The sequence below is a fragment of the Tamandua tetradactyla genome, chromosome 18 (assembly GCF_023851605.1).
Source record: "Tamandua tetradactyla isolate mTamTet1 chromosome 18, mTamTet1.pri, whole genome shotgun sequence".
In the NCBI taxonomy this organism is placed as follows: Eukaryota; Metazoa; Chordata; class Mammalia; order Pilosa; family Myrmecophagidae; genus Tamandua; species Tamandua tetradactyla.
Genome location: NC_135344.1, coordinates 61819452 through 61844884, shown reverse-complemented (window position 1 = coordinate 61844884; position 25433 = coordinate 61819452). Strand labels below are relative to the sequence as shown.

Genomic DNA, 25433 nt, shown 5'->3' with positions numbered 1-25433 from the left:
CTGTATTGCCTCTTCTGAGAAGTGTCTGCTCATGTCTTTTGCCCATCTTGTAATTGGGTTGTCTGTCTTTTTGTTTTTGAGTTGAATAATCTCTATATATATTCTGGATACTAGATCTTTATCTGATATATCATTTCCAAATATTGTCTCCCATTGTATAGACTGTCTTTCTACTGTCTTGACGAAGATCCTTGATACACAAAAGTGTTTAATTTTGAGGAGGTCCCATTTCTTTCTTTCTTTTTTCAATGCTCTTGCTTTGGGTTTAAGGTCTAGGAAACTGCCTCCTATTATAAGACTGATAAGATATTTCCCTACATTTTCTTCTAAAAGTTTTATGGTCTTAGATCTAATGTTTAGCTCTTTGACCCATTTTGAGTTAATTTTTGTATAGGGTGTGAGATATGGATCCTCTTTCATTCTTTTACAGGTGGATATCCAGTTCTCTAGGCACCATTTATTGAAGAGACTTTTCTGTCCCAGGTGAGTTGGCTTGGCTGCCTTATCAACGATCAGTTGTCCAAAGATGAGAGGGCCTAAATCTGAACACTCTATTTATTCCATTGGTCAGTATATCTATCTTTATTCTAGTGCCATGCTGTTTTGAGCACTGTAGCTTCATAATATACCTTAAAGTCAGGTTGCATGAGACCTCCGACTTCATTTTTCTTTCTCAGGATATTTTTAGCTATTCGGGGCATCCTGCCCTTCCAGATAAGTTTGGTTATTGGTTTTTCTATTTCTGAAAAGTAAGTTGTTGGGATTTTAATTGGTGTTGCATTGAATCTGTAAGTCAATTTAGGTAGAATTGACATCTTAACTACATTTAGTCTTCCAACCCATGAACACGGTATACCCTTCCATTTGTTTGGGGCTTCTGTGATTTCTTTTAACAATTTCTTGTAGTTTTCTTTGTATAGGTCTTTTGTCTCTTTAGTTAAATTTATTCCTAAATATTTTATTCTTTTGGTTGCAATTGTAAATGGAATTTTTTTCTTAATTTCCCCCTCAGATTGTTCATTACTAGTGTATAGAAACACTACAAATTTTTGAGTGTTGATCTTGTAACCTGGCACTTTGCTGTACTCATTTATTAGCTCTAGTAGTTTTGCTGTGGATTTTTCGGGGTTTTCGACATGTAGTATCATATCATCTGCAAACAATGAGAGTTTTATTTCTTCCTTTCCAATTTTGATGCCTCCTATTGCTTTTTCTTGTCTAATTGCTCTGGCTAGAACTTCCAACACAATGTTGAATAACAATGGTGATAGTGGACATCCTTGTCTTGTTCCTGATCTTAGGGGAAAGTTTTCAGTTTTTCCCCATTGAGGATGATGTTAGCTGTGGGTTTTTCATATATTCCCTTAACATTTTGAGGAAGTTCCCTTCTATTCCTATCCTTTGAAGTGTTTTCAACAGGAAAGAATGTTGAATTTTGTCAGATGTCTTTTCTGCATCAATTGAGATGATCATGTGTCTTTTCTGCTTTGATTTCTTGATATGGTGTATTACATTAATTGATTTTCTTATGTTGAACCATTCTTGCATACCTGGGATGAATCCTACTTGGTCATGGTATATAATTCTTTTAATGGGTTGCTGGATTCGATTTGCTAGAATTTTGTTGAGGATTTTTGCATCTATATTCATTAGAGAGACTGGTCTGTAGTTTTCTTTTTTTTGTAATATCTTTGTCAGGCTTTGGAATGAATGTGATGTTGGCTTTGTAGAATGAGTTAGGTAGTGAATAAGGTGCCCTGCAGCTTTAACCTTCATTAGCTTTCAGGTAAGTCTCTGGCTGTACCTCCCAGGAGAACTAACTCCTCCACCAGCCTCAGGACAGCTCAAGGGATTGCACCAGCATACACCAAAGAAACCATCAAATGCCCATTGCAAATGGGCATCCTGCCAAGTCTAGTGATAGAACCTCCCCAACCCTAGGCAGGCAAGTCACAAGATTTCCAGATTTTCCATAATATTGCAGTCTCTTTTTGGACAAAATACATCTTTTTTTTCCCCATGGGTCATTGTGTCCATGAGAAAGCACAGGGACATCCATGGCAGAGCAAAATGAGCATTAAACTGGGATCTAAGAATCGATAGCCTTCTAGGGTCACAATCACTCACTTTCTCCAAGGCTCAGACATGATAAAAGTTTTACTCCTGCCCTTTCCTCAATCAAAATTCCCCATCCGCACATGTCCGACATTCAACCCTCAGCAATGAAAGGCTCCCAGCAGCTCCAAAGCCCACGACTCACTCCTCTCTCTGAACTCCTACAAGTTTCAAATCACACTACAAAGGTTGTCAAGTTCCATTTCTGGGCTAGCCCTTGGTTCAGTCTTAGTGAATTGCTTATGCAGCATTTTATGGGAGTGTCTGGTTGGCCAGATTATAAGCAAATTGGTGACAGGGACCAAAATTTCTTGCTGGCCTATCACAGTCTTGGGTATGTCAGCACTGAATAAATACTAATTTGATTGATGCAGTTCTGTCTTCTCTCTGAGGACCAAGCCTGTTGGCAGCTTCCCCCTGAGTGGGTTGGAGACTTCTTCCTAATAGGGTGGAGGAGATGGGGGTGGTTACCTCCTGAGGATAGTCTAATGGAGTTTTTCCAAATCTTTCTAATGGGCTCTTGGATGCTCTGAAGCCTGTATATTAAGCAACTTTTTTTTTTCCTCCAGTAATGGTTAGAAGATTTGATTTTTAACAAAATGGTAGTCCAAAGCTGGTTACTGATCCCTGGTCCTCCCAAATTCCTTGTTTTGTTGGTTTGCAAGGTTTGAGAGACCTTGGAATTGAATCAAATGCAGGATCCCATAATGCAAGCAGTCACGCCACCTGCCAGGAGTGGCTGACCTTCACGTGGCCTGCCTCTTTCTGGGAGGCAAGGTAGACAAGTGGGCAGGGCACAGAGGTGAGTCTCACCCCGACCCAGACTCTATTTCTCACCAGCTGTGTACACCTCGAGCAAATCACCTCTCTGAGTCCTGCTTTCTTCCTATGGAAACTGGAGAGATTAACAGAACCCACCGCATAAGGTGCTATGGAATTTATATGTGGTAATTTGTATAAAGAGTCTAGAAAACTGTGGGAGTTCAGGCGACAAGAGTTATTGTTACCAGTGTGTGCAGGTTTTCTTCCCTGGCTCCCAAATCCTAACCCGGTGGGCTCCTCATCTGATAAACCTCTGCAGTCTCTGCATTTGCTCCTGTCCTGAACTCTGGAGCAGACTGGCCTATGCTGTTTTCTATCAAACTTTCTTCTATCTCATCCTAATGATGGGGGCTTTGGTAGCTGTGTCTAGTCTTGGGGTATGGCAGCAGTTTTGGTGTTTTCAGGAAGGAGCTCTGATAACTCCTTTTTGATGATGTAGAAGAGAACTGATGGGCAGAAACTTCAGGGGAAATTACCTTCCACAGCGGTCCCCATTTCCCTCCTGGCACAGTGGTGGGGCATATAACAGCAAAGAGTAGCCATCAGACATAAAGTTGTATTATTCTATGTTTATGAAACTTTTTGAAAAAGTTTTCACTTTCCTAATTTGACTTAAGGTCTGAGCTTATGAGGCCCTGCAATTTGCCTTGGCTTTGGGAGGCTGCTCTGAAAGTTTCTGCTGGCTCCTTATCTCTCTCTAGCCAGTGAAGATCCCTATATCTGAAGCTAGGCAGGTCACCTCTCTATGACTCAGCTTTCTCGTCTGTAAAATGGGCATCTGGGTGACACCTGCCTGACAGGGGAGGTTTTAGTACATGGCTTCTGCATTAATCAGGGTTCTATAGAGAAGCAGAACCAATAGGACAGATTTATAAATATGAAATTTATATATACAACCGTGAAAATGGAAGAATCCCAAATCTTTAGGGCAGGCTGTGAAGCTGACAGCTTGATGAAGGGTCTGGACAAACTCTACAGGAAAGATTCGCTTGCTAAAGAAGCAGTGAAAAATCTCTATTCTTCCTTAAGCCTTCAACTGATTGGATTGTCTCATTCTAGGGGATAGGCTTTAGTTGGTCACAGATATGATCAGCCACAGATGCAGTTACCTGACTGATGATTTAATACAACATCTGGTTTATCAACCAGCTATGAAATATCCTTACAGCAATGGTCAGGCCAGTGCTTGTCTGACCAGACTGGGCATCATCACTTGGTCAAGTTGACGCCAGAACCGAATGCTCACCACTTCCCATCTTAGTGACAATTCCATCCTTCCCACCAACAGGCCAAAAAGCTTTTGACTTCCCTCTTCTCCCTCCATTAACCCAACCCATTAGCAAATCCCATTGGCTGTACCTTAAGATACAATGGAAATCTGACCACTTATCACTACCTCTGCTGCAAACTTGGTCCAAGCCATCATCTCTTGCCTGGGTTATTGCAATGGTTTCTTTAGTGATCTGGCTTCTGCTCCTGCCCATTTCGGTCTATTTTTGACGTTACAGTCAGAGCGATCCTTCTAAAATGTAAATCAGATCAAGTCTGTGCTCTGTTCAGAACCTCCAACAGCTTCCCATCTCGCCCAGAGAAAAAAACCAAACCCTCCTTGCATGAGCCAGCCCCATGCCCCACCCCACCCCTCAGCCCCCACCCAGCCTCCCGTCGCCCCTGCCCACTCACCCTGCTGCAGCCTACCGTCCGCCTTTCTATTTCCAGGACATGCTGAGCATTATCCTATCTCGGGAGCTCTGTGTTTGCTCTTCATCCTGGAATGCCCTTCCATGGACAACCATGCAGCCCACTCCCCACTTCTTCAGGCATCTGCTCAAATATCACCTTCCTAGCAAAGCCTGCCCTAACGATGCCACGTGAAATAGCCATTTCCCCCTCTCTACCCACTGCGATCCCCTCACCCTACAATATTTTTTCATTTACTCTTTTACTCCCCCAGCTAGAATGTAAACTCTGTGAGAGCAGGGATTTCCTCTCATTTACTATTTTATGCTCAGTGCTCAGAATGGCAGCTGGCACGTCACGGTAGCGTTCACTAAGCATTTGTTGAAAGAGTGGATTGAAAGAGACAGTATAGTCAATAGATCCACAAATTAAGGGAATATACAAAAGTGAGTCATACCTATGCAACGTTTATTTAATCACGACCCGTGATCACCGTGAAGGGTTTACCATATATTATCTCACTTAATCTCGACAACAACCATGCGAGAGACAACTTTTATTTATTTTTTAGTAAAAGAAATAATTTTCTTACTCAATCAGGTATTTGATGAGGAGGAAGGAAACTAGAGTATCAGTTAGTTAAAATGATACAAACCCAAGCCACGGACTAACTTGTTACTGTCTGCCTTTGTCTGTTTCCCCAAACCAATTTCTAGACCAGGCTCTCGTGTGAAGACGAGATGTGTAAAGTGAATACCCCTCAAAAATATGCTGACTTCCCATTTCCCTTGCCCCTCTCCCCTCCTAATCTTCTAATAACTTTATTGCTGGGAAAAAGGCCAACTAGGGAAAGCCCCGCTGGCAGCCCGAGAATTCCTGATCTGAGGGGGCCTTAGGGATTCTCTGGCCGGCACCCCTTTGACACAGGCAGGAATTCGGCCCTCGGGAAGGCACTGCTTTTTCCCTAAATCAGACTACTTGTCCCAAATCAGAAGAGAAACCAAACCCCTCATCAATGTACCTTGGACTTTATAAACTGCTTGAGGATTTTCAGGGCTAAACGGCCAAGCTTTCTCTAGATTTGCTTTCTTTCTCCAAAACTGACCCCGGGTGTTTAACTTGGATCCTTTTAAAAAATATCTGGGACCCAGTTATTCTCTTGAGTGTTATGTGGGCATCTGACCTGATGACAGCAAAATAATAGCATAATTGGTTAAATGAAATGCTGGAGTGTCATGTACAGTGCAGAGACACCTCTTCAAAATGCCTGTGGCCGGGATCGAGTATCACAAATCAGAAACCCCAATCTTGTGCCGAAAGTATTCTTGAAAAGATCTGTGAGCAGCAGGCAAGGCAGCTTTGTTCAGGAGGGTGGCGAAGAACTTTCTTTTTCCCTGTTTGTCAATTATGTAAGAAAGCAAAGAGAAAAAGTTAAGAGAAAACACTAACACTAATTTCTTCTGTGTCCTTTATTTTTATTAGCTCAGGAAATGCCTTATTTCAAAATAGGTGCTTGCAATTGTTTTTACCTAATAGGCAAAAACAATTTTAAAGCGTATTCTATGTTTTTCCAGGATTCTTTCTGATTTGTCAGAAACAGGAAAATATCCACATTTTCCATGAAATGCCAGTATTATCATAGCATGTCAGTACCATGCGGTGCCATTCTCAGGAGTCTCCTGGGCCCCTCACTTAAATATTACTTTAAAAAGACATTCAGAAAGCCTCTGGTGCCAAGTAGGTGCTGCCCGGATGCTTCTGATAATGAAAAACAGCCTTCTAGTGCGTGTACTGAGTTTAAGAAACATAACACCGCCTCACGTAAGAACATGCCAGATCTCACACGGCCGCCCACTCACACCGGCCCCTATCTCTCCTGATGATCCTTCCCCAAAATACAGGCCTGGCACCCTGCCCTGAACAACGGCCAACTGGACGTGAGCAGGCCCGGGTAAAGAGGGAAATCCAGATATGTTCCTCTATAAATCTCAGCGAAAGCCAAACCCTGATTGTGGGGTTTGTGGGCAGTGGAGGAAGGGCGCTGCACAGCGTAAGTGGAATTTGCAGATAAACTCAAATCTTATTTTAGACAATCAGAGAAAAAAAAATGGTTTCCAATTTCTTTGCCTTTGAACCTACTGATGAAAGGGGCTAGTAAGAAGCAGCTATTGCCCTTGGAGTCTTTCTAATCTCACCAGTTTACTTTCTGGGTGAGGTGCTAAATAAGAGGTTGCAATGGCCAAGCTCTGGGTGTGCATGAAAGGTTGGAGAAGCAGAAGGAGCTGAGGAGTCCCAGGACTGGAAAATCAGCCCCCAGGTAATTGAGAGTTAACCATAGCAAAACTGGTTTCTTTTGTAATTACCCTGGAAGTAAGCTTCTGCTGCCAAAAGGGCCCAAACTAGCTACAGAGATTAAATTCTTATCCAGAGGTTCAAATGAATATCTAAGCCCTCCAGGTTGAATACCTTAACCCTCGAGTTAGAAATTATGTATTTAAAATTCAGATACTGTAGATATACATGTATGTAAATGCCCAGAACTTGGCCTAGCAGGAAACACATCAAATAGCTAATAAAGTTAGTGGAGTTAGTGGGGAATTAGGATAGCTTCAGGGTCAGGGCGGGCAAAAGAAGGTACTTAAATCTTTTTGTTTGTTTTAATTTCTACAGTGAGAATAGATCCATTTATTTTGTACCAACTAAAAAAAGCATAAAACATTGTTTACGAAAGTTGGGTATCTTGAGTTGAAGCTTCTAGAAGGCAGGAACTGGGTCTCATGCCTCCCCATGCCCTGGCATATAAAAGACGATAAGTAAATGTGTGCTGACTTCACCTGAAAGCACACCTCAGAGATTTCCATATTGTAATTAGGTTTGCGTAGCTGGGATCATTTCATTTGCTGAGAAGCAAATTGCAGTATCATTTGTGATTTGATGCTTATGCAACTCCTTATTATGACAGTGCTTTAAAATTCTCTTCCTGCTTCAGTATTCATGAAAAGGAACTATAGGCTTGCTTCTTTTTCTGTAGTTAAAGAATTGTGACAACAACAAAGCAAAACAAAATAATAATAAAAACAAAAGAAAAAATAAAAATTAAATAAAGAAAGAATTATGACAAAAAGATTTCAAGGTCTTACAGCAGCAAATAATTGGCAAAAAGGTAGGAATTAGTCATGATTTTAGTTGGTTTTTCTGTGACGTGCTTCTTTTCTGCAAGTCTTTAATGATCTGACTAATGAAGGGTTGTTGTAAGGCCTGACTGCATATAGGTTAGTCTTTCATTTCCAAGGTGTTCTATGAACCTAAAGTGGAATCTCTTTACTAGTCATGACTGGGGACAGATGAGTAGGTAACTGGGTTCTTCCCTTCTTCCAAGGCCTCCCCAGAAAGATTCCTTGGGATCTCTTTAGGGCTCACCCACTTAGGGGCTAGAAATTTGTATAACCATCTGGATGGTGCATGGGACAGGGTGAGCACTTGCAATTTCCTCTCATGGGTGACAGAGGGTGGCGATTTGTAGGGAAATGTCTGTGGCAAATATTAGAGAGGACCTCTTGAACTTCTGGATGGTAAATTGATAGGTCTCATTTATTGACAGCATGAACATTGCTTCTTCTCTGACCTCCTCAGCTCAAATCTCATAAATTCCAAGAGAGGCCAGCAACTCTTATAAAGTTGGAGGGAATTGAGTTGATACGTTTTCCCCTCAAATAAGCAGTCGGTATTTACATTTGTTATGATTTAGAACAGCAATTATAATATGTAGGCGAGGTTATGCCAGTCAAATGAGGAAGATACATCTTCTTTCTTACTTCTTTTTTTGGTCTCCATTGGAGAAGGGGAGAAAATCTCTACAGGGAGAAGTTTTGACAGGTACATTATAACTTATCAGGCTTTAAAGTAACTAGCTGAGGTTAGCTTCAGTTCAGATATGTCAGAGCTGTCAGAGGCCAGCCTTGAAATCTGCAAGACATTACATAGTGAAAACCCAGTGAGGACGGCTGGAAGTCTCAAAGGGAATTCCAATGTACAAAAGAGTCTGGAGTTGGCTCCACATTTGAGCCTGACCCTTGATAATATTTGGAGTTTGCACCCAACCTCCCCCCACCTCCCATCTTTCCCAGGATTACCAAATTCGCTGGGTTTTTTTGTTGTTGTTGTTTTGGCTCCTGAAATTGGTCCATCGCACTTCTGGGACAATTCATCATTGTACGGGGAGAGATACAGCATCACTCCTGCCCACGCCCAGTCAGCTGGAGTATTTGAAATTAACACACTCCTCCATGCTAATAAGCGAGGACATGAATGCATGAAAGCAGAGATAAGGTCTTCGGATGATTCTTATTGTTGGTACAGTGTTAGAGATATCCACCGAAGCAAACAAATGACAAATGGTAACAAAACGAACTCATTGAAGGGTGGCTTCTTTATCCTCCTTGCCCCAAAATGAGTGAAAGAACTAAATACCTCTGAAAGAGGGTGAACAGAATATTTAAATGGAAAGAAATGGAATTTCAAGTTGGAACATTGTGATTACAGCGAGCTCCAGTAATCCACTCAACCTCTGAGACCAACAATCTTCCTGTAAATAACACGGGACTAATTGATTCATAAGTCTGCTGTGAGAATCAACTGAGATAATGCATTATCTTTTAGTCTAGAAAATATAAAGTTCCAGTGTGAGTTATTAATCGAGACTTCAGAGTGAGGTATGAGCCAGTGAATTAGTACAGGCTTTGCACAATCAATGAGGGACTTTATTGCTGATGGGTTCCCCTGAGTCTTCAGGAAGGTGAGAGGATGAGAAGAGCTCAGACTGCCACAGCAGACTGTGGAAAAAATGCAAAGCCCCGATTATGAAAGAGCGTCTCAAAGTGGGTTATATGTTGATTAACCCCACTTTACCCCTTACCTTGAACAAACTCTTACACATTGCCAGAGGCTAAAGTAGTTGGAAAAATAGTTGTCTTAACAAATCAAGAAATACCTACCTGTCTATTCCAGCCTTGTATGTGGTGGGGAGGAGGGAGACTTTGGTTTTCCTGGAATAAAGCTCAATGAAAAATTTTTATCTCTTAAAAAAAAAAAATCCTATCGTGTGACATGATGGGTTTATTTCCTGCCTGTATAATATCTTGGCTTTCTTGCAGTTGTTCCTTTTCTAACAGACACCATGTCCTGCCATGCATTGCATGAGGCCATGTTTTAATTTTATTTATGTAATTTTTTTTAACATGGGCAGGCACCGGGAATTGAACCCGGGTCCTCTGGGCATGGCAGGCAAGTGTTCTTGCCTGCTGAGCCACCGTGGCCCACCCTTATTTATGTAATTTAAAATCGAATTCTTACGCTCTCTGGTTCTTTTATTCTTGTTTATCAAAAGTCAAATTCAAGAGTCCAAAGTGCTGCTTCCAGGCTGGTCCTGAGAGCTCACTGCTGGTTTTCCAGGGAACACAGCAGAGGTCAGGAGATAGGAAGGGCAAAGTGGAAGGAATTTGCTCCGATCTGCTCTTGTTTTATTTTCCACAGAGTTTCATGGTAGCTCATGTTATGAGTATGATCAGTTGCACAAAGCCCCATCAAATGAGAATGTAGGTCTGCCTGCTTGTTTACGCCCAGGAAGTCATACATTTTGCACTTTAACATAAAATTTTTCCCTTTTTTGGATGAATGTTCTCTTTTAGTAATACCTACAGGCTATAGAGGACACGTGAATTACACATAAATTTTTTTTTAAATCTGCTTTACTTTTTTCTTTTTTAACTTTTTAAATTGTTTGTGACATAGATACAAAGCAAAATAAAAAAGCAATCGTTTTCAAAGCACTCTTTAACAAGTAGTTACAGGGCAGATCCCAGAGTCTGTCATGGGCCACCATACCATCCTCTCAGATTTTTCCTTCTAGGTGCTCCAGAATATAGGTGGCTAGGAAGAATAAATATTTTTTAATCATCACAATTGGCTTTTCTTTTTTTCCTTTCTTTTTGTGAAAAACAGCATATATACAAAAAGCAATAAATTTCAAAGCATGGCACAACAATTAGTGGTAGAACAGATTTCAGAGCTTGGTATGGGTTACAATTCCACAATTTTAGGTTTTTACTTCTATCTGCTCTAAGATACTGGAAACTAAAAGAAATATCAATTTAATGATTCAGCATTCATATTCATTTGTTGAATCCTATCTTCTCTGTATAACTCCACTATCCTTCTCTGTATAACTCCACTATTACCTTTGATCTTTCCATCCCACTCTTTAGAGGTATTTGGGCTATGGACATTCTAACTTTTTCCTGTTGGAAGGGGCTGTCACTAATACTGGAGATGGACCTATCTGATGTTCTAGAGAGGCTGGGCTAGATTTCAGGACATTATCTGGACCAGGGACCCATCTGGAGGTTGTAGGTTTCTGAAAAGTTACCCTAGTGCCTGGAACCTCTGTAGAACCTTATATATTGCCCTAGGTGTTCTTCAGGATTGGCTGGCTCAGCTTTACTTGTAAATATGTTCATTCTTCTAATTGTCCCCAATCCAAAAATGCTTATTCCATCTCCAGTACTAAAATTTTCTCCTTTGCATCATGGGAGGTCCCACTTCTTTCTCTGTCTATCTGAATCCAACCATCCTGCACAGCCTGGCTCAAGTTCTTCCTCCACAAAGCCATCTTGGACCAAACCAACTCAAGAGCTCTGGTTCAGTACCTGGCACATAGTAAGCACCCCAAAAATCTTAGCTGCTGCTCTGTGGTTGAGTAGTGACAAAGGAGCCACAGCTCATTCACTGACACCTCAAAATTTTATTTATCAATGTTATATGTTACTTACTTTACCCCTACAAGGTCTTATTTTGTTGGTGAGCAGTAGGATCCCTCCTCTTTGTTGTAGTTGTTTATTGCGGTAAAGTATTTATAACATAAACATTTTCATTTTAGCCACTTTTAAGTGTACAATTCAGAGGCATTAATTACATTCACAATATTGAGCAACCATCACCACTATCTATTTCCAAAATTTTCACCACCCCAAACTCCCTGGTTTTTGCAAAAAGTCTCCAGATGATTCCAGTCAGGGCTACTCACCACTGGTTTTTAAATACTCGTGTGGTTCTTTTCACTTCCAGTTGTGAACTGTCTTTCCTCCTCCATTCGCTGTAAGATCCTGGAGGGCAGACATCTATGTGGTTGATGCTCCTTGTGTCTTCTCCAGGCCCTGAGCTGAATGAATGAAGGGGGGTGGGCACAAGGAAAGAAACGGTGACATCAGAAACATGGAGCCTATGGCCAATTACAGTGACACTGGTGTAATACTTCCTCAATGCCAAACACAGTTCCAAGTACTTTACATGGATTTATTTAATCCATGTAATTTATTTAATCCCCACAACAATCCTATGAGGTACTTTATTTTCCTCTTTCAGTGGCTGAGGAAACTTATCCTTAAGGTGAAGCCAGAGGATAATCTGGCTCTAATCCCCAATCTGTGACCCACTGGACTATAAACTCCTTGAGGCAGGGGATGACACATAGAAAGTGCTTAATATTTGCCTAAGGGAGAAATGAATAAAAATTATAATACTCAAAAGTTTTAGCAATGGATGGTGGTGATAGGGGTACAATTTTTTAATGTAATACCACTGAAGTTTATATTTGAAAGTGGTTAAAACGGGAAATTTGAAGATTTATATATACAACCAGAATAAAAAATTTAAAAACCATACAACTGTACAACATGAGTGAACTTCAGTATTACTATAGACTATAGCTAATCGTATAATTATAATATGCTTCACCAATTCTAACAAAGGTACCACACTAATTCAAAGTGTTAATAATAAGGGAAACTGTGTGTGTGTGATATAGGGACTCTGTATTTTCTACATGATTTTTCTGTAAACCTATAACTTCTTTAATTAAAAAATGAAAAATAGCCCGGACCTGGATATATTCGCTTTCATAAAGAACAGGCAAATCTGGAAAAATAATCTAGGTTGAGATGTGGGGCATAGCTTCTAGGGGATAACAACATATGTTACGGTTCCTTCAACTGTGTAGATAGGGTGACCAGATATCCATTTTACCTAGGGCCATCCCAGTTAATGCCTCTCTTAATTATTAATCGGACCATCTTTCATTCTCAGAAGTGCCTTTGTTTGGATGATAAATTATATGGTCACCCTGTATCTACAACTGGTAAGGGAAGACTCAGTCCCTCTGCAAAGGGGAGCACAAGGAAATAATATTGGATTGACTGGTACTCCCTTGACATCCCCTACTTCTTTCCTTTTAGGGTGCAGTTTAACTTTGGTCCTGTACTTTTAAGTGTGATGAGATGACTGACCCTGTGCGAAATCATGGTCTCTGACCTTCTGCTCTGCAGACTGGATCTCAGGAATCTATCTCTTCTAGGTGCTTCCCAGGAACTCCTGCAGGTTCTGTAGGTACCTGAGACTGTCTCAGGCAGTTGGGGTTTCAGCTAATCTGCTGCATCATCCTCAACAACATACCCATAGAGAGATGTTTATTTGGTGCAAATTTATATTTTGGGTAGCACATTATCTATTTACCTCATATGGTCAGTTTACCTGAACACTACAAGCACTTGGAATCTTGAATAGGGTGTGAGATCTTGTTGCTTTGTACAGGTTAGTGTGATGCCCTGATACATCCCAGAGTAATTTGGGCAGAGAATAAAAAAGTATTTGCAAAGTTCCCTTAAGGGGCTGGGGAGAAAGGAGAAATTATTAAAATTCCCCATGTGGGGAATTCCTGATGTCCGTGCACACAGTGGGGACAACTAATTCAATAGGCTGAGCCCTCAATCTTGGGGCTCATCCCCATGAAGCTTATTTCTGCAAAGGAGAGGCTAAGCCTATGGATAATTATGCTTAAGAGTCACTTCTAGAGTGTTGCAGCTCTTTTAGAATTTGTCTAGCAGGTTTTCTGGCTTTAGCTGGAAAACCCTCAAAAAAAAAGAGTCACTTCTAGAGAACCTGTTTTGTTGCTCAGATGTGGCCTCTCTCTCTAAGCCAACTTGACAGGTGAACTCACTGCCCTCCCTCCTACATGGAATGTGACTCCCAGGGGTGTAAATCTTTCTGGCAACGTGGGACCTGACTCCCAGGGATGAGCCAGGACCTGCCATCATCAAAATGAGAAAGCCTTTTTGATCCAAAGGGGGAAGAGAGAAATGAGAGAAAATAAAGCTTTAGTCGCTGACAGATTTCATACAGAGTGAGGAGGTTATCCTGGAGGTTATTCCTACGCATTTTATAGATATTCCCTTTTTAGTTTGTGGTGTATTGTAGTGTCTAGAGGGAAGTATCTGAAACTGTTGAGCTGTATTCCAGTAGCCTTGATTCTTGAAGAAAACTGTGTAACTATATAGCATCTACAATGCGACTGTGTGATTATAAAAACCTTGTGTCTGATACTCCTTTTATCCAAGGTATGAACAGATGAGTAAAAAAAAAAAAAAGAATAAGGAGGGAGGAGTAAGGGATATGAGATGTATGAGATTTTTCCTTTTCTCTTTTTATTTCTTTTTCTAGAATGATGCAAATGTTCTAAAAATGATCATGGTGATGAATACACAACTATGTGATGATATTGGAGCCACTGATTATATACCATGTATGTGTGGGAAGATTCGTCAATAAAAATATTTTTTAAAAATAAGGATGAAAATAAATAAATAACAGGGGGAGATAAAGAGAAAAACGGGTAGATTGAAATACTGTGGGTCAATGCGAGGGAGGCATAAGGGGTATGGGAGAGTACTTTTTTCTTTTTATTTCTTTTTCTGGGGTGATACAAATGTTCTAAAAAATGATCATAGTAAAGGATACACAACTATGTGATGATATTGTGCGTCATTATTGTACAGTGTTGTTGGACTGTACGTGTGTGGATATTTCTCAAGAACAATATTTTTAAAATAGAAGGTGAAAAGGAAAAGAAAAGAATCAACATTGGGCAAATTATCCTTTCTGACCTCATTCCGACTTTATTGAGACTAAACCTCTGGAAAGTAATGATTTTACCTACCTCATAGAGCTGCTCTGAAGGTTAAATAAACTACTCTGTGACCGTGAAAAAAGGAAAAAAAAAAAAAAAAGAACATGCCCATAGTCATTACATCCCATGTGCTGGAAAAGACACACAGCGTACCGATGCGTACAAACTCATCACTGATAAAACTAGGATCCTTGTTGCACTACTCTTTAGTTTTGTCACTGTGCTTGCTCTATGGGTATAAAGTTCCTTCTTTATAAAAACTTGCAAATAATATTGACATTAGTGCATTAGCTTTGTTGTGGGAATGTAGACTTATGGTAAAGAGAGATGGGAATCCACTTGCCAAATATGAAATCCCATGTAAATGTTCAAGGGAAGCTGGCATAGAACATGTGTCCGGTCCAGCTGAAATGACAGGTTAATGGCAGGTTAAATGCCAGGTTACCCTAAAATCTAGTTTCCCTAGAGATGGCCTTGCTTCCTAGTTATCTCCCAGATAGGAAGAGCTGAGTTCTTTTGCAGACTCATCGAAGATACAGGCCCCTGGGCATCACAGAGACCAGGTGCTTTCCACAGACTGGTGGAATTTCCCCAGCTATGGAGTTTCCTTCCACTATTGTTCGCCAAAGCCCTCGGTTACTGACCTTCAGGAAGACATCTCAGGGCTCTGACTTTGTCTTCATCAGAGGTATGTCCAGCGGCAGAGGGAAGGGGAGAATTTTATCGGCATTCATGTGCCAGAAGCTATTGTGAAAATCTGTATCTTACTGATGTAGGAAGCGACATACTGTGGACTTAGTCCTTAGTTCTGACCTGGAAAATAACCCATTTTGATCATTATATTTTATTAACAATTTGGGGGAGGGGGGTCCTTGGGGAATATGGACATATGACCTTTAGTGGAAATCATTTCATTTGAGACCTGAGAGCCGTTTGGAAGATCTTTAAACCCACCAGTCTCCTCTTTCAGATAAAGAAATTGAGTCCCAGAAAAGTAACCAGCTGTGCCCAGTTAGTCTGGGAGGGCTGAGATTAGAACCTGGGGCCCTGAATCCCAGCTCTCCCCCACAGGAGGGGTCACATGGAGAGGATTCTTCTGCGGCCTCCACCGAGGAAAAGGAACCGTATCCCTTCCCGGGGTGTGGCTGCTGAGACGCAGCCCTCTCCTGTTTGCCAGAATCACAGCCGCCCCCACAGATGATCTGACCTGCGGGGGTCGCTGTGGGCTTTGGATGGGAAGCCAAGAGCGCAAGGGCCTAGGGTTTTGAAGTACCAAGTAGGGATAGGAAACCCACTACGCCAGGGTGTGCCAGAATATAATCAAAAGGAAAGAATAAGACTTGAAGTTTATTACAGAACCCCTCCCCCCCATGGTTCCCTTTTCTTTATAGATGTCTGTAGCATTTACTCATTTATGATGCTGATAGATAGAAAACCAGAACTGGCCATTCCCAAATCCCTGAAAACCATCTACCCCTCTGTGCTGTGTTTGCAGACAAATGCTAAAAGGACACTCGAACTAGAAGCATCGTTTTCTCTCCAACTTCCTCCTCGTGCCCAAGTGCCTGAGCTGGTTCTACATTGTCCTGAGAGCGGCAGGCTTCAAGCAAACCAGGCTGGGGGAGAAACTATATCCAATTATTCCCACTCTCAACCCCTAAATAAACCAGCTGCTGGGAACTTCGGGCTGTTGGCTGACTCCCCGTCCCTAAGAGGCCTGCCCATTGGGTTTTGGAGAGGCCTCTTTCCCTGGCTAGTTGCTAAGGCTGGACCTGACTCTAGGCCTGTTATCAGGAGGAGGACAGTTTAAACAGGCCTTATCGCTGTGTATTCAATCAAGGTTTATGAGGGTTGATAAAGATGTCACCTAGTGGCTTCGTGGGTTCATTAAAACTCTATTCCCCGGCGGGATGGAAATGCAAAGTTGTTTGCTTTATTTTTCTTTTAACAAAACTTTTTGAGTAAATCCCTGTTGTTCTTTTGTTAAAGTTGGCACTCCTGGACAAGCCCATCTGTGTGGTCCACTCCATCTGTGCCCGTAGAAAGGGTGAGGGCAGTCCTCTCGGACAGATACCCTGAGAACCAAACAAGGCAATACATTAGCCTTTGGCTTCAGCGATGAAACGCTATCTTTCATTTCATGGGTTATCATAATTGCTTATTTAATAAATCCATAAACATTACCACCCTTGGCTTGGTGCAGCAATAAGCTGTTGTGTGCTTTTAATTTTGTGTCCTTTTATATTCCTGGATCATCGTAACAAAAGATATTTGTTTTAGTCTTTTGTTTCAATAAGGTGTTTCTAACCAAGTGTGTTTGACAGAGTCCCTCCTGTGGCTTTTTCTTCTTCTATTAGAAAGAAAACAAAGCACAACAGTCCACGGTACCTTTATTAACCCATAAGTGTCTGCCTAATCAGAGGTGTAGGGAGCGTACACAAGCATAAGAAGCAGTCCCTGTTCAGGGGTTTTGTGCTCTGGGCGTTTTTGCTGCTTTAGAAAGAGGCCGAACAGTGGCCAGAGGCTTATACATAGAGTAACTCATTTAATATATTTTGTGTCTATGATTACTAACGCTAAATGGAATTGTAGTACAGAGGGTAAAAAATGTTCTTTTTCAGGTCTTTTTCTTCCCCCCTCACATACAGTTCAAAGGGTACTTTTGCTTTCTGATATCTCCATATCTCCTTACTTCTGATAAGTCTGCCTGACCAATTAAGGAGATTTAATGTTGGCATGCGACATTAAACCTTTCCTGCACGGTGAGACATTCTAAACATACCTGGTGCATTCATCGACCGTTAAACAGGAGTGTTTTATGCATAAGAATACTTGTTCATTGAATATTTAATTAAATTGAATAGTTTTTAAAAAAACTTGTGAACACGCCTCTGTAGAGAAATAAAGTGTCTGTAGAGGATTGTCATCTTGCACCATGCAGTTCTCAAAGGCACTGAAAGGAAAAGCAGCAAAGTTTAGGGAGAACGAGGAGGGCTGGGCAGGTGGTGATGGTGGAATAGGAGGGGAGAGGAGAAGATGAGGAAATGAGAGTGAAGACTGGGTGTGGACTGCAGGGATTGTTAAGGAGGAGGCAACTTCCTGGTTCAAACCCCAGAAAAGAGAAATCTAATGTTGGGTGGTTACGGGGAGAGGGATGCTCACGGAATCTTTTGTGTAAAATGATGGCCAAATGCTCCAAGGTCCTTGGATAAGATCTGCTCACTGTCTTAGGCTGTGATCCCCTAAAAACAGACACTGAAACAAGAATTTTAGTGCAGGTCATTTATTTGGGAGGACCACTCACAAAGCACCAGTAAGAGAGTGGAGGAGAGATACAGGAAAGAGAAGGAAGCCAATTGAGGGAGTATTTTTGAGCAGACTACTGCTGTGAGCAATTGGACCTCAATCCCACTGGGGAACTCATGGAGACAATAACATCAGTCCCAGAGTTACCCCCTTGAGGAATGAGCAAGTTGTATTTATCCTCTAACTCCTATCTGTCTTGGTTGACAGCTGCTCCTAGGGGTATCAGCTCCCCAAAACTTTTGCCCTGCCCATGAGCAGGCACAGACTGAGCATAGTACACAGCAGGCATGTACTGGAAGGTTGAATTATAGGCACAGCATTCATGACTTCTTCTGAATGCTTTTAAATACATTTATTGTAATTATTAATGTTTTACTGTTAGTCAATTCTAAAATGGACGTCTCCTCCCCCTGTATTTTTTAAAAATATTTTTATTGTCAAACCTTAACAAACAAACATATATTCTTGAATACAAACATTCTTGACATACAAATGTTCCATACATGGTATATAATGAATGGCTCACAATATCATCACATAGTTGTGTATTCATTACCATGATCATTTTTTTGAACATTTGCATCTCTCCAAGCAAAAAAAGAAAAAAGGAAGAACTCATGCATACCATACCCCTTATCCCTCCCTCTCATTAACCACCAGGGTTTCCATCTACCCAATGTATTTTAACTTTCGTTACAACTATTATTTGTTTATTTTTTATCCATATATTTTACCCATCTATCCATACCCTAGATAAAAGGAACATCAGATACAAGGTTTTCACAATCACACAATCACATTGTAAACGTTGTATCTTCATATGGTCATTTTTAAGAAAGAGTTATGTTTACTGGAACATCAATATAATGCGTAAGAGTAACCTCCAGGATAATCTCTTGACTTCATTTGAAATCTCTCAGCCACTGACACTCTATTTTGTCTCATTTCTCTCTTCCCCCTTTTGGTCAAGGTTTTCTCGATCTTCTTGCTGCCAGGTTCCAGCTCATCCCAGGATTTCTAACTTATGTTACCAGGAAGATTTACACCCCTGGAGTCATGCCCCAAATAGGGGACAAGGGCAGTGGGTTCACTTGCTGTGTGAGCTTAGAGAGAGAGGCCACATCTGAACAATAGAAGAGGTTCTCTGGGATGACTCTTAGGCCTTATTTTTAAGTAGATTTAACCTATCCATTGCAGTAATAAGTTTCATAAGGGCAAACCCCAAGATCGAGGGCTTGGCTTATTGTTTGCGAGAGTATCAGAAGTTCTCTAAATGGGGAAGTTGAATCTTTTCCCCTTTCTCCCCATACCCCTAAGGGGACCCTGCAAATACTTCTTTATTCAATGTCCAAATCACTCCAGGATTATTCGGGACATCACACTAACCTGGACAAACCAACAAAATCTCATGTCTTATTCAAGATTCCCTGTACTTATGGTGTTCAACTAAACTAACCATACAAGTTAAATTAGGAAATGCACTACCCAAAATATAAACTTTGCACCAAATAAACACCTCTCCTTTTAGTCTCACACAGAAGTTGAATTTTAAGATATGGATGCTATAATCCTTTAGTCTTCTGATATACCTCAGTCCTATCCAGATAAGCTTCATGCATATCTCTACTAAATATCTGATCACTTTTTCAACTTTTTAAGCAGTTCCTGTATGAAGCAGTGCTGACTTTCATAGCTTCAGAGTTCTGACTCGGAGTCTCAGGTGTCACATAAATACCCGAAATTTCTGGGAAAGACCAGGTTATATACAAACAGCTCGGTATTTCAGAAATTAGAATTAAATTACACCTCCTGAATATATGTGACTGCTGTAAAAGCTTACAATCTAGGACCCTTTAAAATAAGCCCCAACCTGATAACCCATGCTCTTGACTTCAGTTCACCGAATATTTGTATTATAGTTAGTCCATATAATTGAGGCATGATGATATTTGTCTTTTTGTTCCTGACTCAACACATACAGGTCTTAAGCTTCCTTCATCTAGTGGCTTGCCTCACAACTTCATTCTTTCTTGTGGTGGCTCAGTAGTCCATTGTATGTTTACACCATGGATCCCCTTCCATTCTTCAGTCCTTGTACCCTTAAGCCACCTCCATTCACTGTGGATCACGATCCTGCCACCATAAACACCAGTGTGCAAATGTCCATTCCTGTCCCCACACTCAGTTCCTCCAGGTATATACTGAGCAATGGGGTTTCAGGATCATATGGCAACCCTACCCCAGCCTCCTGTGGAACCACCACATGCTTTTCAGGGGGCTGCACCTCTCATTTCCCTACTGACAGTGAATAGGTACATCTCTTTCTCCATATTTTTTTCTAGCACTTGTCTCTCTCTGACCATTTTTAAATAGCTTTATGCACACATCATAAAATCCAGCCTAAATGTATAGACATGCCTTCACCACCATACTCCATTTGAAGATACTTCCTTTGCTTCCACAAAGAATCCATACCCCTTTCCCAATCCCCCTGCCTATTGACATATAGTTTTGGCATAATGCCTTTGTTACATTCAGTGGAAGCATGTTACAATGTTACTGTTGACTGTAGACCCTAGCTTGCATTGATTGTACTTTTCCTATATACCATCTATTTTCACCATCCTGCAATACTGACATTCTTTTTTCTTCCTTCTGCAAAAGCATTTTTTAATTTGTCCATCTAATCACCATCGTTGAACACTCTAGGCATTCCTAAATTATACATCTCAGTCTTTATCCTCTATCCTACCTTCTGATTTCATACGTATCCCCAACCCTAATCCCTCAACCATACTCACATTCAGCTTTATTCAGTGTACTTACATTGTTGTGCTACAATCAGGTAGTATTGTGCTACCCATATCTGGATTTTTACAGTCAGTCTTGTTGCACAGTCTCTAGTCCTTCAGCACCAATTGCCCAATCTCTACCTTATTTCTATATCTTGATAACCTGTGTTCTTAACTTAAATTCTCCAAGTTTACTCATTAATCTTACTTCATACAGTGAGACCATACAGTATTTGTCCTTTTGTGTCTGGCTAATTTCACTCAGCATAATGTCCTCAAAGTCCATCCATACTGGTACATGCTTCATGACTTTATTCTGTCTTAGAGCTGTGTAATAGTCCATCATACTTATATACCATAGCTTGTTTAGCCACTCATCTATAGATGGACATTTCATCTCTTGGCAATTGTAAATAATGCTTCTATAAACACTGGTGTGCAAATGTCCATTTGTGTCCTTGTTCTCATATCCTCTGACATGAGACACCTAGCAATGTTATTACTGGATCATATGGCAATTCTATATTTAGCTTTCTGAGGAACTGCAAAACTGCCTCCCACAGCAGTTGTACCATTTTACATTCCCACCAACAGTGGATAAGTGTGCCTCTTTCTCCACATCCTCTCCAGAACTTGTCATTTTCTGGGGTTTTTATTTTTTTGGCATGGGGAGGCACCGGGAGTTGAACCTGGGTCTCTGGCATGGCAGGCAAGAATTCTGCCACTGAGCCACCATCACATTTTCTGTTTTTTTGATAATGGCCAGTCTGGTGGGTGAGATGACATCTCATTGTGGTTTTGATTTGTATTTCCCTAATAGCCAGTGAAGTTGAGCATCTTTTCATGTGCCTTTTAGCCATTTGTATTTCCTCTTCTAAGAAGTGTCTATTCATGTCCTTTGCCCATTTTTTAATTGGATTGTTTGTCTTTTTGTTGTTAAGTTGAAGAATCTCTTAATATATTCTGGATACTAGGCCCTTATCTGATAAGTCATTTCCAAAAAATTTCTCCATTGTGTAGGCTGCCTTTTTACTTTTTAGACAAAGTTCTTGATACACAAAAGTGTTTAATTTTCAGGAGTTTCCATTTATCTATTTCTTTCTTCAATGCTCATGCCTTGAGTATAATATCTAAGAAACCACATCCTATTACAAGTTTTATAAGATGTTTCCCTACATTTTCTTCTTAAAGTTCCATGGTCTTAGCTCTAATGTTTAGGTCTTTGATCCATTTTTAGTTAATTTTTTTATAGGGTGTGAGACATGGATCCTCTTTCATTCTTTTGCATATGGATATCCAATTCTCCAAGCACCATTTATTGAAGAGGCTGCCTGTACCAAGTGAGTTGGCTTGACTGCCTTATCAAAGAGTGGTTGTTCGTAGATGAGAAGGTTTACATCTGAACACTCAATTTGATTCCATTGGCCAGTATATCTATCTCTATGCCAGTACCATGCTCTTTCAACCATGGGAGCTGCGTAATATGCTTTAAAGTCTGGCAGTGTGAGACCTCCCACTTCATTTTTCTTTCTCAAGATATTTTTAGCTATTCGGGTCACCCTGCCCTTCGAAATAAATTTGCTTGTTGGTTTTTCTATTTCTGCAAAGTAAGTTGTTGGGATTTTAATTGGTATTGCTTTGAATCTATAAATCAATTTGGGTAGAATTGACATCTTCACCATATTTAATCTTCCAATTCATGAACATGGTATGCTCTTCTATTTATTTAGGTCTTCTCTGATTTCTTTACTTCTGACTGGTTTGTTGAAGTTGACTATTTCTTCTTGAGTCAATGTTGGTTATTCATGTCTTTCTAGGAATTTGTCCATTTCGTCTACATTGTCTAGTTTATTAGCATATTGTTGCTCATAGTATCCTCTCATTACCTCCTTTATTTCTGTGGGGTAAGGAGTTATGTCTCCTCTTCCATTTCTGACTTTATTTGTTTGCATCCCCTCTCTTTTTCTTTTTGTCACCCTAGCTTAGGGTCCATCAATTTTATTGATTTTCTGAAAGAACTATCTTCTGGTTTTGTGGATTTTCTCAATTGTTTCCATGTTCTCAATTTCATTTATTTCTGCTCTAATCGTCATTATTTCTTTACTTTTCATTGCTTTGGGGTTAGTTTGCTGTCTTTCTCTAGTTCTTCCAACTGAACAGTTAATTCCTCAAATTTTGTCCTTTCTTCTTTTATGATATAGGCATTTAAGGCATTAACTTTCTGTCTTAGCACTGCCTTTGCTGCATCCCATAAATTTTGATACATTGTGCTTTTATCTTCATTTGCTTCAAGATATTTACTGATTTCCCTTGTAATTTCTTCCCTGACCCACTGGTTGTTTAAGAGTGTGCTGTTTAGATGAGTAAAATATATGGATTAAAATAAATAAGTAATAGGGGGAACAAATGTTAAAATACATTTAGGAGATTGAAATGCTAGTGATCCATGAAAGGGAGGGGTAAAGGGTATGGCCTGAATGACTTTTTTTGTTTTCTTTTTATCTCTTTTTCTGAATTGATGCAAATGTTCTAAGAAATGATCATGATGATGAATAAAAAAAAAAAAAAAGAGTGTGTTGTTTAGCCTCCATGTATTTGTGAATTTTCTGGCCCTTTGCCTGTTATTGATATCCAACTTCATTTCTTTATGATCTGAGAATGTGTTTTGTATGATTTCAATCTTTTTAAATTTATTGAGACTTGCTTTGTGACCCAACATATGGTCTATCTTTGAGAATGATCCAGGAGTACTTGAGAAAAAGGTGTATTCTGTTGTTGTGGGGTATAGTGTTCTGTTAATGTCTTTCAAGTGTAATTCATTTTTTGTATTGTTCAAATTCTCTGTTTTTTCTTTATTGATCCTCTGTCTAGATGTTTTATCCATTGCTGAAAGCAGGGAATTGAAGTCTCCAACTATTATGGTAGAGGTTTCTATTTCTCCCTTTAGAGTTTGCCTCATGCATTTTGGAGCACTCTGGGTCAGTGCATAAATATTTATGATTGTTATGTCTTTTTGTTGAAATGTTCCTTTTATTAATACATAGTCTCCTTCTTTGTCTCTTTTAATTGCTTTAGATCTGATGTCTAATTTGTCAGATATTAGTATAGCTACTCCCGCTCTTTTCTGATTATTGTTTGTATGAAATATCTTTTCCCAGCCTTTCACTTTCATTCATTTTTCTCTTTGTCTTTAAAATGAGTCTCCTGTAGACAGCATATAGATGGGTCCTATTTTTTAATCCATTCTTCCAGTCTATGTCTTTTGATTGGGGAGTTTAATCCATTAATATTTAGTGTTATTACTGTAAAGGCAGTACTTTCTTCTACCATTTTGCCTTTTGGATTTTATATGTCTTATCTAATTTTTTTCTCTCTTTTTACCTTTACTGATAGTCTTCATTTCTGCACTCTTCTCCACACCTCTCTCTCCTGTTTTTTCCTATCTGCCTCTAGTGCTCCTTTTAGTACTTCTTGCAGAGCGGGTCTCTTGGTCACAAATTCTCTCAGTGATTATTTGTCTGAAAATATTTTAATTTCCCCTTCATTTATGAAGGACAGTTTTGCTGTATATAGAATTCTTGGTTAGATGTTTTTCTCTTTTAGAATCTTAACTATATCATACCACTGCCTTCTTTTCTCCATGGTTTCTACTGAGAAATCAACACATCATCTTATTGGGCTTCCCTTGTATGTGATGGATTTCTTTTCTCTTGCTGCTTTCTAAACTCTCTCTTTCTCTTTGACATCTGGCAGTCTGACTAGTGTGTGTCTTGGAGTATGTCTATTTGGATCTATTCTGTTTGGGGCATGCTGCCCTTCTTGGATCTGTAATTTTATGTCTTTCATAAGAGATGGGAAATTTTCATTGATAATTTCCTCCATTAGTCTTTCTCCTTCTTATCCCTTCTCTTCTCCTGGGACACCCACAACATGTACATTAGTGTGCTTCATGTTGTCATTCCATTCCCTGAGACCCTGCTCATATTTTCCCAATATTTTCTTTCATCTGTAGGATTTCAGATGCCCAGTCCTCTAATTCACAATTCTTTCTTCTGCCTCTTCAAATGTATCATTGTAGATTTCCATTGTTTTTTTTTTCATTTCTTCTACTCCTTTAATTCCCATGTTCTGTAATTTTTTCCCCCAACTTTTGATTTCTTCCTTTTTTTGCTCAATACCTTCCTTATATACTCCCTCAACTCACTGATTTGATTTTTGATGTGATTTTCCACGTCTATTTGAACAACCTGAATTAATTGTTTCAACTTCTGTATCTCATTTGAATTGTTGGTTGGTTCCTTTGACTGGGCCATATCTTCGATTTTCCTAGCATGACTTGCTATTTTTTGCTGACATCTTGGCATTTGATTTCCTTAATTAGTTTATTCTGGAGGTTGTTTTCACTCTTTCACCTAAGATTTTCTTGCTGGATGGCTTTGTTCTCTATCTGTTCTTTGGCATTCAGTTCAGCTTATTCTAGACCTCTTGCATAGGTTTTGTTTAACTGATCATAATTTTTCAGTTCTTGTTTTTCTGTTTCATGCCCTGCCTATATGGAGCCTTTTTTCTTTTTTTGAGGAGGGCCTCCTCAGATATTATAGATCTTAGTTAGATTTTCCCAGACCAGACTAGCCTTCTCTCAGGAGGAAAGAGTCACCTGCATCAGCTTTCCCTGAGGGTGAGACCCAGCAGGTTGGAAAACT

The 25433-nt window shown here is 40.1% G+C and overlaps 1 non-coding gene across 1 annotated transcript; it reads left to right on the top strand.

The window, feature by feature from the left end:
* Positions 1-13519: 13519 nt before the first annotated feature.
* On the top strand, positions 13520-13581 carry LOC143662834 (U7 small nuclear RNA). The gene has a single exon (XR_013165604.1). It is a non-coding gene; the product is annotated as a U7 small nuclear RNA (small nuclear RNA).
* The last annotated feature ends 11852 nt before the right edge of the window (positions 13582-25433 follow it).